Source organism: Athene cunicularia (assembly GCF_003259725.1).
Source record: "Athene cunicularia isolate RWA chromosome 10 unlocalized genomic scaffold, athCun1 chr10_part1, whole genome shotgun sequence".
NCBI lineage: Eukaryota > Metazoa > Chordata > Aves > Strigiformes > Strigidae > Athene > Athene cunicularia.
The window spans coordinates 12,068,078-12,086,925 of NW_020799112.1; the positions used below are offsets into that span (position 1 = coordinate 12,068,078).

General features: G+C 39.8%; 1 long non-coding RNA gene across 1 annotated transcript; it reads left to right on the top strand.

Moving 5' to 3' along the window:
• Positions 1-2,832: 2,832 nt before the first annotated feature.
• On the top strand, positions 2,833-13,564 carry LOC113484186. Its single transcript, XR_003399172.1, has 3 exons — positions 2,833-3,143; positions 12,068-12,189; positions 13,483-13,564. It is a non-coding gene; the product is annotated as an uncharacterized LOC113484186 (long non-coding RNA).
• Positions 13,565-18,848: the final 5,284 nt, after the last annotated feature.

An 18,848-nucleotide genomic window follows, 5' to 3' on the forward strand; every position in this document is an offset into this window, starting at 1 on the left:
TTTTTTTTTTTTTTTTTTTTTTAATTCTTTATTCTTTTTCCTGGAGACAGCACAGAACTCGGAAGTTGCTATCGAAATAATGTTATTTGGGAACTGGCTTTTAAGGAAGCAGAACAGTTGATTAATGCACCTATGTGCAATAAAGCAGTGTACTTGGTCTTCAGATTTTTGGACACTTAATTTTTTTTTGTCTGTTTATGATGAAAGTGAGTGGATCATCAGTGTGGCCTATTAACAGTCTCCTTTCTCTTCTGATTGCTGGAACTCATGTAGCTCTTTATAGACTCTGGAAGGACATCACATGAGGTCTCAACGCATTTATTAAACAATAGAAGTAGTGAGAGAGAGAGACAGGATGTAAACACTCGTCCCTAAACATGAGCGTTTATATCTCCAGCTTGCTGTTTGAGTCTGGTTTCATGGCTGGGAGTGCCCTCGGGTCATCATTGAGCAGCTCGTTAGACTGTGACTTCCAAATGATGAATGTGTCCCCTTAAATTACAGATCACTACCCCATAACAAAAATCACCACTATTATTGGCCTCTGCAGGGGCACCAAAGGGTGACTGGGCAGTGGTGGAGGGCTTCACCTGCTACAACACTGCTCTGTCCCTGATGGTAAATGGAAATCTGTCAACAGTCTGTCCTGTAGGACATGCGGTGGGGAAGTTGGCTCAGCACTTGCTGTTCTGTCTTTTTACTATAGACAGAGTTTTCCTGTCTGTAGTACTGCCCGTCAGATTAGTTAGGGTCAAAAGCTGAATACTTGGATTTTTGACCGTTGAATGAACCTCACAAAAACTAAAGACAAGGAAATCAGTTCTACAGTGCTCTGTCCAGTACTTGAGGATGGATTTGAACATCAAAGGATGGGTAGTTCAGAAAGACAGAGACACAGTTGTGTTCTTGAAATCAGAAGAGTGTATAAATTCCCCTTATCTCTTTGAGGGAAGAACCTCCCCCATGCTGTTTGTATTGTGTTGTTCCTTTTGCTATGACAAATCCTGACAAAATCAGCTTAAATGGAACAAGTTGGTATCTAAGATGGCTGGGAAATGAAGGGACCATTATGTTTAATTACTTACAGTGAAACAGTTTTTGAACTATGGTTGTGGACTTAGTTTGGGAATGTCTGTCCCCCTGTTTGATAAACAAAAAGCTACTTATCATAGCAGACTGCCTGTTCATTGTCTACCTACTGGAGGCAAAACAAAGTCCTGTTTTCCCCCCAAAAATGAGCAAGTGTAGCAGAAGCGTCAATGATGGGTGTGCAGTAGAAGTTTGGGCCATTCCGGAGCATGCTGCAGCCAGGGCAGAGTTGAGGCAAATGTTTGGCAGCAATTTCCTCCCAGCAGCCTGCAGACCTCTTGTGTTGGTCTGTCAAGAGCCAGTTGCAGTAGTAATACCTCCCCGCTGCCCCCTGACAGATTGATTTTTGACCCTTAACTTCCCCTTCCACCTGATAATTACTTGATCATGTTCTCTCGCGATGCCCTTTCCACCTGGTGGTGGCCTGGTTTTGTCATTTTCCCATTCTGCTGCTGCCCTCTCCACCTTTTGGCTATTTGTTCTTAAAACCCTCTCTTCCTCACTGCCTTCCTCCTCTTTCTGGCCATCTCAAAATTCATCATTAATATCCAAAAATATTTGGATGTTGGATATCAAAAATTTTTTGGATTTTGCTGACTCCCAGCAATTTGGTCTCTAATGCCTGCTGGTTGGTGGGAGCGGGGAAGGGGGAGTGAAAATCAGGGTTTTCCCTTTTAATTTGTGCTCCTTTGCTGCTGGTTTGACCTTTAATCAGGTGTCTGGCTGTTGTTTGCTTGCTGATGGCTTTTACAGAACGGTTGCTTGTAAATATATACAGAAAGGGCAGGAGAGTAACTGGAGATTGTAGACCACTCTTTTATTTCCTGGGAACCTATTAAAGGTGGTTTCCAGTTTATCCATCCATCTCTTTGTCAAGTTGCCTCCTTGTGTCCATCCACTTGTGGGTTTATTTAGTGGTAATGTTAGCTACTGTATCATCCTCTAGGACTGTAACAGTGTGTTTCAGAATAAAACCAGAGATGCAAAGTGCGCTGAACCCATTATAAAAAAATAAAAGGGCTTTCCTTGATGGCATTTAGCTCAATAAACACAGTTTGTCAGAGATGTCTTTATCTCCTACATTTAAGCGATTAAATGTTGGTAAAAATAGCTTCAGAAATAAAACATGAAGAGAGCTTCTGGCAAAGCCCTGTCCAGTTTAATTCATACATTAAATATTTGCTAGTAGGGTCAAAAGCTGAATGCTTAGATATTTTGCCCTTTGAATGAACCTAGCTAAAATAAAGACAAGGAAATCAGTTCTGCAGAAGCTGTCTCTAGAATACTAGGATCAATTTAAACATCAAAGGATGGAGAGATCATACGGACAGCCAGCCATATTATTCTGTACAATTAATACTCAGAGAGGTGTTTCCTGAATTCTGAATCTTGTGCAGGGAAGATAATATTAAAATTTCAGAGTTTTAATTATGTAAAACAGTCCTTGATCCTTAGCTCCTGAAAACAGAGCAGTTTATTTTGTATTAATGAATGTAGAAAACATTCCCCAGTCTGAATCTCTACGTCAATGCAATCTTTTTAACAGTCAAATTAGCATTTATATTTCTAAAGGTAATTTTTAGACAATACAATAAATAAAAGATATGCTGGTAACCTCCCAATGGATAACGTGGTGCTTATCCAGCATCTACAATGCAAATTGGCCAAGGATTACGTAATGGTGGGCTCTGCTGGTCTTGGGCAGGGCGGGATGAGCGGTGTTCTGGATCTAGCGCTGGGCTTCACACCTCTGCACACTCCTCGTGTCTTGGCAGGAATGGCTCGCTCGGACAGGGCTTGGCTACAGAACACAGCAAGCCTGCACGGAGGGCAGGATCTCTCAGAACTTCAAGTTTTCTAGCAGGACCCGTATCTCAGACTGCTAGGTTCAAAATGCACTATCAGTATGCAGTGTAGAGTTAAATTCTGGAAAGGTTTCTCCAAATTGGAGCTTCTTTATATTGGAGTTGAGCTCTTTGATTCTGAGAAGAAGGGAGAGAGCAACAGCCAATTGCTCTGAGCAACTGGAGCTGAAATTTGCCTGAAGTGAGTCTGTACATCTCCGCATAGGCTGCGAGTCACACTTGTGCTTCAGATTTCAGTAGTAGCTTTAATCTGGTTTAATAATTTCTATATAGGTCTTATTTTAGTAATATATGGACCAGGATTTCAAGATTAAGGTGAATGATTTTTGTAGTTTGGAAGTGTAATTTCAGTGTTGGGATGCTTTGCTGGCTACTAAAACTTCACTTCTAATTCGAACTTACTTTAGGCGCCTAAATGAGTGTCCTCATTTTTGTTACATGATTTAAAGAGCTCCTGTGCTTTTAAAGATTTATACCATGGCTTAAGTTACCTAAGTATCAGATTTTTGAAAATCTTAAGCATGACTGTGTTCTCACTGTGTATCTCCAAAATTTGTGTTTGTTCTTTATGTAGAGAACTGCACTCTGTCATGTGTAGTTTACTCTACTGTTTAGTTTGGGATGATAAATGGCATTAAGAATGGATTAAAATAAATAAAGCAAGTCCCAAGGTCCTGATCTTTGTCTACTGTAATAAAGGAGATTTCTGTCATTTACTTCCATTGGATATATCGGAGAAATTCTGTGTGGTAATGAAGTACATGGTATTTGCTTAGTTTGGCTCATGTGGTAGTCAATGGAGTGACTTGACTTCAGCAGCAGAGCGTTGTCTTGCTGTACATAATTAACATTACAGTGCTGTAGGTTCTGCATATGAAAATCCAGGCTATTGTAAAGTGTAGTTTCCTTGCCAACCATATCTCAGCTCCCGCACTTCTGTAGTTGTCTCTGTGATGCTTTGTGCAGTATTATTACCTCTCACCTAACACTGGAACTGGATGGATCTGCAAAACCTAGCTATTATGCCTTCCATTTGAAATACATTAATATGAAAATAAAAATAAAATCTAAGATGTTTCACTCCCTGAGTAATTCTATTCTGGAAACATTAAAATAAACAGACTTGATATTGGGAATGTTTCAAAAAAACATTTTTTTGGCAAATGCTCATAGCTAATGAATTTGCATTCATAAATATAAGCATTTATATCAGAATTGTGATGAAAGCATTGAAATTGAGTCTTCTGCCAAACTGAAGGTCATATAGCTTGAAATTCATGTTTTGAAAATTTCATACTTGGAGTGAACTGCTTGTCAGCAAATTACAGAGCAAGACATTCCCAGGAATTCCTTTCTGCTGAAGTTCAAATAATGAATATATGTGTGTGTCTGGAGAGAGAGGAAGCTAATTTCCCTGGTAGCGTTTTTCACTGAACATTATTTGGGCAATTGGTCATAGGGAAAGCTTTCTTGAATTTCTTCTTGTTTCTCTTTGATTTGTCCCCAGAAGATACTGATCTGGCTGGATCTGCCACTGTGGGCAGGATTCATTGGTTCTCAACATTTTTTTGCATGTTCTTGGCACCATTTTCTGAATTGTAGACATCTATTCAAAACGTTAGTAATAGCTGCAAGTAGTGTCAGATAAATGCACATTATACTCCGTACTTAAGGTATAAGCAAGATCTTAGTCTTGCTCTTTCCTTGTTGAGACAATCATTTGCATTGCTTGTTTCTCTGTTATTGTGATTTAATGTATAGATTGGGAAATAAATCTTGTTTCTTCTTGATCAAGGCTACTTTGCACGTGGAAGACCTCTCTAATCCAATTTATGCCATTCCTGCATGATCCTCTAGGACGCAGATGTGAAGGTATGCCTAGGAATAAGCGGAATATGACAGTCTTCCTCCCTGATGGTAATATGGTATCACATCAGGAGTGTAGTACAATTGCACCTTAAAGCTCGAGGAGAAAGAGCAGGATGTGGCACCACCCAACTCGTGAGGGAAGCTATCATGATTTGTTTCTATAAGTCTCCATACTGCTATAAAAAAAAAAAAAAAAAAAGTCAGGCCAGAACCTCAACAGCTGTGATTTGGTGGCTTTGCTGTCTTCAGTGGAACACTGCTGTGGGGTCCTGCTCAGTGACCTTCACCTGGCCAGGCATCCTCTCCACACCTGCCCTCACGATGTCCGTACTTACCATTTACAGCCAGGCTAACTGCAGTGTATAAGGTGTGATTTTATGCATTGCCCTTAGTTGCAAGGTTGGGATGTTACTCCGCTTTCCTTGTCAAATCAGAGATCCTCTCTGTTCTTCTGATTCCTTCACAATCCAGACTTGATAAGACAGAGGTTCTGGCAAACTTTTGAAGCCAGGTTAGTTCCTGGATTGCAGTACAGCCCTTAGCTGGGTGGCTACAAAGGAGAGGATAGTGTGTTGTCCTGTGACAACAAGGGCAAGGAGGGAGCCATTGGAATACCTTAGGCTGGTCCTGCTGCCAAAAGCAATGTATTGTCAAACTATGGCCTAATTTTCTTACCTAGGGTATGTTTAAAGAGGGATTGGCATCAGGAACAGGCCATTAAGCAATTGAAACTCTAATAGAAAAACATAACCTTATCACAGATTTTTTTAAAAAAACCCTCAGAAAATAGCTCAAATATAAGGTTAATTGGAGCCAGAAATGTCAAACTAATGTAGCAATTTACCCTGGGAGACTGCCCTGGCCTTTGAGTATAGCAATAGTACAGACTACTGAGTAGGATAGTGAAGAAATATAATAGGATTTTATGTAGTCCCCTGTCATATTAAACATTCTTTGCAATTAATTTCTTGTTGCAATGTTATTTTCACTGACCTATTTTTTTTTTGACCTCCTACAATCTTTAAGCTACCAAAGTAGGGCATACGGGAATTCACATTTCTTAAAAAAAAAAAAAAAAAAAAAAAAAAAAAATAAATAAAAAAAAAATCTTAACTTAAACCACTATCAATATACACATTGCAGCATAGACTGATATTAACTCAGAGCAGTATAAAAATGCCATTGGCTCATTCTGGAATAGCCTTTAGTCTATGAGCTGTCCTGATCCATTCAGGAAAATGCTGCTTTGGAACAGCTCATTCGGAAACAAGTGGGAGTTTTCTTGGACTGAGAGCTTGAGCATGTCTGCCCTGTGAATGAAACATGATAGGCGGTCCTCTTTTCCTCCTTCTAGGTGCTGGCTCTGTTTCTTCTACTCTTAACTGGACATCAGACTAAGATATCTTGGTATTGTGATCTGATCTGATTAATCCAAACCTGCTGGACTTAAAATGAACAGAAAATCCCAGAGTTGTGGAATAGACAGGGAATCCTAGCAGGTTCCAGTTGTTCCAATCCTAATTGAATCCCTCTCCACGTGAGCTGGAAACATAATAATTTTCATTTTTTAATCAAATATTACTGAAGTGATGTGCTCTACATATTTTTATACAACTTCCACAGTTTACTACAGAAGTTGCTGTATTTCTCTGGAGACCTAATGTTTCATGAAAGCATCTCTTTGTGTGAAGGTGTGAGTGGGTAGGATAGTCAAATTTCAAAATAGATCATTGTGGGGGAGTATGAAACCTCCATCACAGAGACAGATAGGTGTCTGCTAGAAACAATCAAGTGGTTTGGGAGGGAAGCGGAGTGACATGATCTCTGGAAGTCCCTTTCAATCCTGTTTTTCTGTCATTCTAAAAGATGGAAAGTGCCACCCCAGGAGAGTATACCTGGTATCCAAGTTTGCAGTCAAGGTGACCATCTCAAAGGAGAGAGAACAATACAGGCAACAAAACTTTCTGATCTTGAATGAGAACTCTTAACATAAGCCCAAGTCTTTTCCAAGCAAGTGTCCTTAATGTTTTTCCCTGTGGTAGTAAGGATTTTTTTTTTTTTTTTAAAGTGGAGCTGGAACCAAATATCACTGAATCAAAGAAGCCAGCATTAATCAAAGCACATCAAAGAAGTTCCTCATCAGTTGCCTGGAGCAACAGAATCTACAGCTTATCATCTTTCTTATGCTAAGCTGGAGGAATTCAGAGAAGAGAATTTTGCCTTTGCTCTCAAATGAACACAGAAATAATATTTTCAAGGTTTCTTTAATAGTTCAGTGTATTGGTCCATTTAGTCATCATAATTTCTGGGTCCCAGACTTAGATTTCCCAGGAATGTTTTTCATATGAAAATTAATCAAATCAACCTTTAAAACTAACTACGTGGTGGGTTGCTTCTCTTGACATAGTTACAGAAGTGCTTCCCACTCTTACCTTTTCCCTTTCTGTTCCCCCCATCTCTTGGACAGTAAAATGGTACCCCTGCGACCCCTCCTTGCCTAGCTACAGATGCATTTAATTCTTAACTAATTGTCATTAGGGGGAGCAAGCAACTCAGATGGATAAAAAAACATGGCTCCCTGTTCAAGTAAAAAACCCTCCCCTCAGATCAATATTTTGGTGTTCTGCAGTGCAGAAATTAGAGATGTTTGTATTGAATATTTATTTCCAGAATATCCATTTGTTACCTAAAAATTTATGGATGCTCAGTGCAGCCAAGGGATTACTCAGATGTAGAAAGGCCTGAATTTTAGATCTCAGCCAGATTGATTCTTACACTTGCCTGAGCAGTTGACAAAATGCTCACCTGCAAAACCTCTTTGTCCAGCCTAGGGAGTTTCAGGGCAGCATTGATAGATACCCAGACCTTTCACGTTGATTGCATTTGCCAGGAATAAAATCCAGTGACACGTGAGCGTTGTGATCAACCTGCAGTAATGCAGAGGTTGGAGCTGTGTTTTTATGGTTTTCTAAGGTCACATGTTGTGCACCTCCTTATTAACGAGTCCCAGAACATTTTCCAGAATGTGTACCTTGCGGGCTGAGTTCCGTACCCCAGCTCAGGGCTGGAACGTGTTGGCAATTCAGCGTGAGCGACACTTTGCTCCGGTTGTTATAAGAGGAAGTGAAGAACAGAAGTTCCCCAACTGAAGCTGCAGGGGGAATTTTAGTGCAGTAGAGTATAATTATCCAAACTGGAATATGGCCAGGATCCTAGAGTTAATAATGCCCTCTGCTCTTGCAAAAAATGCCATAGGATCTTTAATGACCATGAGTGGTCAGCAGGCTTCACAACACATCTCAAAGATAGATATTAAACAGAGCAGAAGTGTAGGTATTTCAGTCTTCCCTATAACACAAGTATTTCTGGACGGCTTCTGGCTGCAGCCTTCAGGTTCAGGAGGGAATTCAATAACAACGAGGGAAGAGACATTAGTCTTAATGAAAAAGATCTTATTAAAGGCAAATGATGTGTAGTTGGTGAAGTACTCATAAGGTAGTATTTGGGTACGCCAAACCACCAGTCGCCTTCCTTCACCATCAGCATCATGTAGTTTGGAGCAATGGAATAGAAAAGGTTAACAGCATCCTTCGTATAATAGGGTCAACTCCTGTGGAAATTTGTATTATGAATTTACCCTGATTTCTGTAATAGTGGAAGCTATGTGCAAATGAATTGGGAAATGGGTGTAAGTGGCAAGATTACACTGTGTTAATTAGCCTGGCATCTACAAACTGTACAAAGCCTGGGAACTTCCGCAGGAGGAGAGAGAGCACATCACAGAGAATCCCTTTCGTCACAACTGACTTGTGCCATGGGACTTCAATTAAAAACCAGACCAGGCCACTTTTAATTGCTTTAATGTGTTTTGTTGTTTTTTTTTTTTAATCCTTTAAAAACTGTCTGTCTACTTTTCTACAGTGCAACCAATCATGATGGTAGATGAGGTGCTAATTATCTGACTTGGCTGCTTTTTCTGAGCACAAAGTTTGTTATTCTGTGCTGCACCTGGCACTGTAGGCTCCGATGTTTGGGATCAGTGGGCATTACTATACTTCCAGCTGTAATAAAGAGTAGAAGGCCAATGATCCTGTATGTGTTGTTAAAATGAAGAAAGAGTTGCACAGTTCTCCCCCTTGGTACATCCCAGTACATTGGTACTTACACCATAACAGTATTATCTCAGGGAATATGTCTGCTACAGGATATTGCCACTTTAACCACCTGAACTACCTTTTAGTTCCAGTTTCAACTCAGTGTCAAAAATATTACCCCTGTTTAAGATTAATTTGTGACAAAATGTCATATTAATACAGCTATATTTCCCAAGGGATAAATATGGCCTTTTGAGGAGCAGCTATGGCAGAGCGCTGTATAGGACTATAGAGAATTATCAACAGGCTTTTGCTTTAGCAAATGTCATGCTACCAGAAGAATGGTACAGTTTGTGGGTAAGTATAGTGTACAGACTGTTTTATTGTAAGAGCAAGGTTATGATATTTTCTTCCTATTAATCCATATCTCATCCTTAATTATATTAGCACCTCTCAGTGACACTTGACTAAGAATCTGAGGAGGAAACTGTCAGTTACCTATAAATCCATCAGCATTGCACCATGTTTATTTTTGGCATCTTAGCTATTTTGTGAGGCTGATGTTTACCTTGAGGTTTGTGCATCATTGACAGAATTACTTCTGATTTACACCAGTGGGTGAACAATCGCAGTTGAGCCCTATGTGATACTGAGGAGTTTACTTGTAAGGGGCTAAATCCAGCACTACTTGTAAGCAACCGTAATTCCAGTGAAACCAATAACAGCTGCACCTGCATGTGCTAAGGCTGACTTAGGAACAGTTTATCAGGTATTCTCTTTGTACTGAAGTAGAATAAACTTTGTATTTCATTGCACCTTCGGTACCTGTAGTATGCCTTGGATATGTCTGAGCTATTGAAACCAAACTTCTTAACAGCCCTCAGATGTAAAGAAAGGGAAGATGAAAAAAAGTCCTAAAACTAATCTCTTGCCTCACAGCATTCCACCAAGATGACTCAGAAAATGACAAGGGAACCAAACTGCAAATTAGGCTCTAGTGTTTGTTGAAGACATTTGCCACCGGTAAAAATGAGTTACTGAAACAGTAAAGCTGAAGACTTCAGAGAAACTTTGATTGACAACAATAATTACAGCTATTCATGTCCCTGTAAGAAATACAGTGCAGGCTAGGTGTAATAAATGTATGAAAATGATATTCTAAATCTGAGCAGAAGCAGATGTAGGTCCAAACAGTTTAAGTCTTCTGTACAAATTTCTGTGCATTATTATGTGTTGAAAGTAGCAGTAGTTACCAGGCAGGTGTGTAAATTTGCTTTACATGACTAGTCAGCTAATCATTGAATGTTTTCCAAATAAGCCTCTGTGAATAAAGGCTGTCCTGCATCAGGAGTGTTCAGTCCAGTGAAACACTTTGGGTTCCGTACCCAGATGCTGTTCATGGGACTCTTTCACCTGCCCTTTGTGTCCTGTCTCTGGAGGAGACACCTACTGACTATTTGAGCCACATCCAGATGCTGCCATAGTGGTCAAATAATTTCTTTTGTACCTGAGGACAACCTGGTGCTCAGCCTAAGCTTCTACAATATCCCTCATAGGTGAAGGAAGAGGAGAGAGAGTTGAAGTGCACGGTCTTCTGTATCCACATGCAGCTTGGTGCCTTAGGTGGGGAACTGCTGTAAAGAGCTAAAACTAGGAGCTCTTCTTTTAGTTAGCCAGGCTTACTCACATCTCACATGTACGTGTTACCAAACATCAGGTTTTCTAGGTAGTACCTCAGAACAGGGATGGGCGCAAAAGTGTGAGGAGTGCTTTGAGTCTTAAATGCACATTCTTACATGTTGTCTAATGCTATGGTGGACTAACATGGGACAATATGAAACACCAAATGTTTTATAGCCAGTAACTTTTGGTTTTGTCTCCCTAACTTCATGTCTACCTTCTATTTCCTTCTCCTGCTCTTGCAGTTATGCTTGTTACCAGAAGACCCTGTATACCTCCCGATGCTCTCGGATCGTGAAGGCAGGCTGTTAGCTGTACTCTGCTAGCAAGTGGGTCCAGCTGTTCCCCTTGACGTTTCTGATGTCAGAAAATCACTTTCTCTCTTCCCTGTCCTGTCCTGGGATCTGGATTCATTTTATGACATGAGGCAGAGTGTGGAAGGCAGCACTGTAGCCAACCCTCCTTAGAAGGCCACAGCAGTGCCAAAAAAGTGACTGTAGACCAGTGTGATTGGTTTTATTGAACCTGTTAGGTCATGTTGCTGGGAGTTGTTCAGTAGGGTTAACATTCACAAGGAAAGGGAAAATAAGAACTTAGTCAATCCACAAGTGCCAAGAAAGAGTTAAATTAATGGGGGAAAAGGAAAAAAAAATTCTTAATGCTGGAGAAAGATTATGCTGGCTTACTTATCAGGTTCATGCTGAGCCCAGTCGTAATTGGAATGTACCCTTTGTAAAGTTTATTGGGTCCTGGGGCAGCTTGTTACTGAACCGGTCAATTAATCTATTTTTTTTTTTAATGAGTTAGGGGATTTCCTTTTGTGGAAAATCACCAGGAAACCTGACCAAATGCCCACAGCTTGGGGAAAGCGTGGCCTTAACATATAGAAAACCCTTCCTCCACAATTAAGAGAGGAAATAGACGCCTCCCCTTATGGGCAGCATATTTGACCAATCCAGGGACAAAATAGATGGGATTTCACCATTGACTTGGAGGTTGTCGAGGGAGGATCACCATGAAACAAGATTACTTGAATGCAGCTTGGTGTTGAAGGAAATAAAACTGTTGAGTCTCCCTGCTGAGAGGCAAATGATTTCCATTTAAAAACCTGTTTGTTCCATGCTGTAACTCCCAATGTAGCAATAATTAATGATATCAGAAGGTTACGAAAGACATTCTGTTGTGCTTGCTCTGTTCTAGGCATGAAATTGGATTAACATGAAGATAAACTTAGACTTTAAATCTGTTGAGGAAATCAGTAATTATGTCAAAATTCACAAATATTAATCTGTTTAAGTGTGTCAGGATACTGTTCATCTATCAGCAAAGCATCCTGCCTTGTCAGAATTCTGTCGAAAGGTTAATTTTCTAAAATACTTGGATTTCCAATAACAGAATATTGTGAAGAAGCAGCTTATTGAATAAACACCCACAATCTCATCTCCGGAAACGTGGTTATATCTGTTTCAGTGGCATCCAGCCAGTACCCTCTCATGAGTAAGAATCAATTTGCAAGGTATTGAATAAACCCTTGGGCTCTGCTGTGGAGAGGTGACCACCCATGAAAACAACTGACATGAAAAAAACACAAGGTATGACAGTGCATAGTTATTAAAAGTGTACCTCTGCTGAAAATGAGCACATGGAAACACTATTGGCTTTAGGAGTGAGCAACGGGGACTGTTACAAAGGCTCTGAAATCGTTAGGTAGAAATTCACTGGGTGATAGGAAGGGGAATGGATGTCATATCTGCTCAAATATTTCATGAGTCCAATCCTGGCCCTGATTATGCTGTAGCTAGTTTTAATCTAGCTGTTGTAAAAAACAGAGAGGTGACACAGTTGTGTGAATACGTGTGCAGTTCTAGAGCCTGCAGTGAAGCCTGTTCAGGTGCAGCTCTGTTGCTACTGATTGATACTCATGAGGTGGAAGCTCGGCTTGGCGTGCCTACACAAATTGCGGTCACACCTTCCCATTGCAATTTAGATTTACCCTGAGGGAACATGTTAGCTTTGAGTGCCCATTTAATTAAGTAGCCTGGTAGTGCAATTGTATTAGAAATAGAAAAAATAACTTTTGGTGCTAGAGTCCCTTCTCAGTGGAAATGGAGATAGTGGGCACCTGTATAAATCTATTAGGAATGATTCTCAGTACCATCTACCATGAAATGTGCATCTAAAGCCATTTGAGATTTAGAATTACAGTAGTTTCACTCTTCCTTCATTCATTTCCAAATGCAGGCTAAGCATACCTCTCAGAAAAAAGGAGGTTTCATATCAGGAAGATGGTTAGGAGGCTGGAGTCACCTGTTGTTGGGGCATCACAGAAGGCTGGCAAGTCTCCTAACAAAATGTTAGTTTGCTTTTGTGAACAATGCTGGCAAAAAGAGAGGGTGTTTGTAGCATCAAGTACGCAGCATGTGAGAAAGGTGCATTTTGCAGCAGCTGAGTGTTAGAAAAACCTAAGCTGAAGGCTAACAGGTAACTTTAGTATTTTGCTGAGCAAATCTCGGAGCAGATGAGATGCCGCTATTCCAGAAAACTGGAATTTTGTTCCCTTAGGAAGAAAAGAAATATAGTAAGGGAATTTTTTACAAATAATAATTTTTTAATGTGTTCTCATAAATTAAAATAAAATTAAGCTTTTTATAAATATGCTGACCATGTCTATCGTCTTCATAAAAGTATGTGGTGAAAAAGAGTGTACAACCTCCATAGATATTTCTTGTAGTCATGAAGTAGTTTCTCAACACTTCAGAATTTCTTATTCTGCTTAACTGCACATAAAGCTAACTCCTTTTTCTAGTGGGAAACATCTGGTTGCTCTACACTAAAAGCCCCTTTCAAATAGTTATCAAATCTCGTGCTTCTCCTCTGTTTTCTAGTTGAGCTGTCATCTTAGTTAACATGAAGAAACAGGGTATGAAGGTAGAGAGCGGCTGTGGATGTATTTTTAACACTACTGGAAGGACAGGCAGCTCCTGTTCAGCAGGACTGGTGTTGCATCTGGCTGGCCCATGGACAGAACATGGCTTTTCCATTTCCCGACTCGAGGTGTCCTACCAACACAGCTCTGTGGCGTTACTGGTACATTCGGGATTTCTGCACAGTGCTCCATGTATACCTGTTGTAAATGTCTTGGCTAAGATCATACAGGTACCGTATGACTGGAAGGACGAGAAGTCCAGGCTTAACCTCTGGTGACAATTACAAGACATTCCTTGCTGTTGTTGACTTCAGTGAGAGCTGCAAAGTGTTTGTGTGTGGGAATTTGTTAATTTGTTAAGCCTCTATTGTCTACAAAATATCCATGCGAATTTATATGAAACTCTATGATGATCAAATCAAACCTAAAGAGATTGTTTCATTATTTTTCATTTTATTACATACTACTTCTCTTTACCGATTTCTTTTTCATTTTTTCCTATGACCCTAACTCTTTTCTTTATCATAGGCTGCTTGCATGGGCTCAGCCATAAAATCATCCCTCTGTGAAAGAAACATTCTTCTATTTATTGTGTCTATTTTTTGTGATGACTTTTACTTTGAATTTATTTAACAATACTCCACTTCTTTCCTTTCACTACATTGTAACTGCTCCTTCCTGTGTCATTTGGAACTGGCCAAAGTTAGCAGATCTCAAATTTCTTTTTCCTCTTTGAAACGTGCAGATTCTTTCTCCTTCAGTGATAATGGGCATTGTGTTTCCTTAGAAATATTTTTGAGGGCCTATTATTTCTCAGCCACTTCAGTTGGCAAACTGAAGGCTTGGAAACAAATTAGCTTGGATGGCAGCCCAAGCTGTCAAAACGAGCCTTCCATTCATTACTGAATCATCCACCTCCTGCATTTAGATCTTCAGCCCCACTTTTCCAGTTAGCTTCTCAGTTGAGTTCTTGGATTTTTTTTTTTTTTCTGTCACTTTTGAACTCACTACTCCAGTCTACTTCACTTACAACCACACAGCAAAGCTACTTCCCCATTATCTGGAAGTAATGAACTAATAACGCCAGTATAGAGGGCACAGCTGGTCATCATTTTTGGTAGAAGACATTAAAATTATATTTTTCTCACATATTATTTCTCTATGAGTTACCTGAGGCTGAGGCCTTGATCACTTTGTCAGGCAAGAAATTCCAGGTAGGAAAACCAGTTCCTACATGGATATCATTAAATTCGTATTATTAGTCTTGCTGTGAAATGTTGTGGATATGAGGTAGGAAGATCTTATATCCCTTATATATTTATCTCCCTTAAGTATTGTTCCTCACTTCTTTCTGTGTTTTGGGTTTTTTTGTGTATTCTTTATGCTTTTTTTCCTCCTCTCCTGTCTTTGTCAACAAATATTTTCTCAGAGGAATAGATTTCTCAGAAATCGCAAATAACATCTTTTTCTCCCTTCTCACTTGGTGTCAATGTGGACTTTGATTGTTAAGGGAATTTTCAGAATTAAATGTTTTGGTTTCAGACATGAAACTTTTTTCCTTCTATTTTAGATTTTTTTTTTTTTTAATTTTTAAAGTGTATCTATTTTTTAAAATCAAAAATAATTCTGATTGATAGTGAAAGGTGTTTAAACCAAGTTAACAAATTTGAAGGTTCCAGTACTACCTTGAAATAAGGGGGACTGTTGGGGAATTTGTAGAGGAGAGTAGTATACAGTCAGAGTCATATCCTTGACACTTTCTATGGGGCAGACAAGGAAAGTGTGTAGTAGGGCTTGCTAGCTCTTATCCTACCAGGCTAAGATGGCAACTTTGAGTTACCATTTAGCGTATTTCTAGAGTGTCTTTCTGAGGAGAAATTCTGTAGGAAAGACAAGAAGCATTCAGGTTTCTACTGAAAATTTCTTACACAACCTCTGAAATTATCCTTCATTCTACAGTGCAATTCTAACTGATTGAAATCTATCAGAAAGAAGGGAGAAGAAGAAAATTTCTTGCCCAAACCCAATGTTCTCAACACATATAGTGTGAATATTGGAGGCTATGGAGAAATTTCCACTGGCAATGCAGCTGTTGGAACGAGGTGTACAGAAATGAGTAAGTGTCAAACCTGGTAAAGTTTCAGAAGACAAAGGTAGAAAAAATGCATATGTACGACAGAAAATGAGCTGTAGTCCTTCATTGCTGGGTTTGAGATTGGTTCAGAAAGGTCTAGATTTCTTCACGGTAAAGGTCACATGTTTCCTTCTTATTTATCTCTAGAATCAAGCATGCCCCTCCAGTCTGAATATAGAACAGTATGAACTAGGACCTGGACAACGAAAGCCTTGGCTGAAGATCATAAGGACTTCACATACCTGCAGACTTGTGGAGAGAGCTGGGGAGCATTGCTGGGCTGCATAAGAGTCTAAAGAAGGTACTTATTCCCTTGGCCTCTACTTTCTTGTTTTGCTCTCAGGCAAGGCTTTGCTGCTTTGGAGCTGTACTCTTTGTTCAAGCACGTGGTTATCTCCCTTAAGTCCAGGCTGGGCCAATAACCCTAGCAATTCTGGTTTTGCTATGATTGTCAACGAAAAGTTGAAGGTTAAGCTGGAAAACTGCTTTTAAGTTTTGGATTTACAGTTCAGTTGTAAATAACTGCTGCTCTAGACAAAAATTATGAGTGTGATAATGGCATGAAGTGAACTGAATAATGTGCAAAGTTTAATAAACCTTGATTTTTCAAATAACAGAACTCTTGACATGTAGTAAAATCAGGTCAGCTTTTCCAATTGTGTCTAGCATGTGCATCTTCACCAACAGTATAGGAAGTAATTCTGTCATGCATAGGGATGGCACCCTTGATCTGCGAGTTGAAACCACGAGGCTGTTCAAGGACATCCACAGGCCTCTTACTGTCAAATAGTAGTACAGCTACTCATAGATGTGGCCTGAAACAGGTAAAGCATCAAGGCAGCAAGAGCTTGAGGTTTCTCTGGTTCTGCAACCAGGTGAAAACCATCAAATGGATAGGAAAACAAAAAGCACAGCAGGGCACACATGGGCTTTCTGTGATGTATTGTGTAAACTGGGATAATTTTCTAAGGCATTTTCTACTGTGCCCACATAAAGATGGACACTCAGACAACTGTGAGTTAGCATAAAAATCTGATTGCTGTTGCGCTTACTGTGGTGAAACTTTATCTCCTTTTTTCTTAACCGACTTCTCTGAAATTCTGACAGAATTATAATTCTGTTACAAAATAAAAAATTAACTGGAAAATTTTATAGGATTGTTCTCCTAAGCAAGGTAAGTCTATTTCCCTTTTTGGTATGCAAGAATGTTGCCTCCCAAATTAAATACGCATTTAGCATAAATACACTGTGGTGATTATTGCAATTCAGGGACTAACGATTTCCTTTTTCTCTGGCTTTCCTGCTACGCAGTTGGTTGTGTTTCCACACTTATGGTGGTGAATTAACTCCCTGTGGATAATATAGCTTCTCTTGCGGCAGATGTCAAGTCTCTTAATCAGAATTTAAGTAGCCTCAATTACATTTACCTTAATTCACTTTGGAAGTGAAGTAAGTTAAATTGAATTAGGGCTACTTTAATGCTGAATGAGTATGTCCACACAGATATTCAATGCATTTTAGCTAATCTGTGCTAAAAATTTATTCAGATTCTCTTTGCAAGTGCTCTCCAAAGTACAGATATGAAGTCTGTGGATGCTGGAGATAAGGAATAGGGGGGATAGACAGTGCTCGCTATGAAAGCAATGGTTGAGAACATTTAAAGTGTAAAGGATTGAGTTTTGGCCCACAAAGATTCTTGACTTGAATGTAAGACACTGCGTTTGGCTGGGGTGTGCTGGTCAGAAAGTGATCAGAAGTACAGCTCTGATGAGTGCAATTCCATAGCAAACAAGAAATTTATTTGGTCACAATGCACAAAAGTCTGGATCTTTTTGTGCCTCCTTAGAACAAAATGTATTCAGATAGGAACAGCCTCACATCTGGTTTTGCAAAGCAGTTGGCTCTATGGGATGCATCTGCGATTAAGATGCTTGAAATTACACACATATAGACAGGCATGCTAAATGAAACCAAAAACGTATCTATTCCTTTATCTGTTAGCAACAGTGGCCAACAGCAGAGCTTCTGAGGATAAAACTATGGCATTAATTCCCTGGTGCATTCCCCTGGCATAAATTAGCAGGGGCTCAGGATTTTCTGAGACAGAAATGGAGTTTTGGAGCAATTATTAATTGCTCATAATGGATTTTTCCCATGCACTGCTGAGCACTTTAGCACTTCACTGAAACAGAAGTGTTTATTATTGCTCTATGGTTTGTGTCATTTGTATTACCTACCCATCATTTCTATGTAGAATGCAGTTTTGGGATTAACCCCACAGGTACATGACCAGTGTGGTTATTTCCCGTAAGTCCCCATCAGCAAGCAGTCGAGTTAGCTAACTTAGGTTTGTCTGGCAACCTGCATAAAAATTGCCTACCACTGTCTACCTTCAGGATGTCTGTTTTGCAGCCCCCCATTGTGCAGTAGGCCCTGCACAAACTCATGATCAGAAAACAGCTTTACCCTGATGAGCTTACAGCATGAACAGACAAGAAAGAAGTGACCTGCCTGCAGCCAGAGAACAAAGGGGAAAATACAGTCAGGCATGCTTAAATGAGAAGTAGACAACAAAATAGAAAATGGCCTTATGCAGCTTGAAAATTTATGATCCACCCATGTTTTGAACAAGTATACAGTCCTGATCCTCCTCTCTAAAAAGGAGAAGATACAGAGAGGGCAACAAGGATGAGTAGTGTTATAAAATGGCTTTTCTAGAAGAGATTAAATAAAATAGGGCAGTTCAGCTTGGAAGAGAGGCAAGTAATACAGGTGTGTGTGTAAAGTCATAAATGGCATGGGAAAAGTGAATTGGAAATGGCTGTCCCCTGGAATAACATAAGACTAAAGGGGCAATGAAGGGAATTTTCAGGCAGCTATTTTAGATCAGAACAAATAGAAGTGCTTTTCACACAGTGCATAATTCAGTTGCGGAACTTATTGCTGACAGATATAGATTCAAGAAGCAATTAGACAAATTCATGGAAAATAGGTCCAGCAGGAGCTATTAAACACGCTGATGCAGATGCAACCTCTGGCTCAGGAAATCCCTAAATGGCAGATTGCCAGAAGCTGCAAGGTAGAAGAAGCATCACTCTAGGCTTGCCGTGCTTTTCTGTTCTTTCTTTGAGTAACTACTTCGGGTTGCTACGTAGTGTGGGTTTCAGGTCTCGATGGGAGATTGTGTCTCT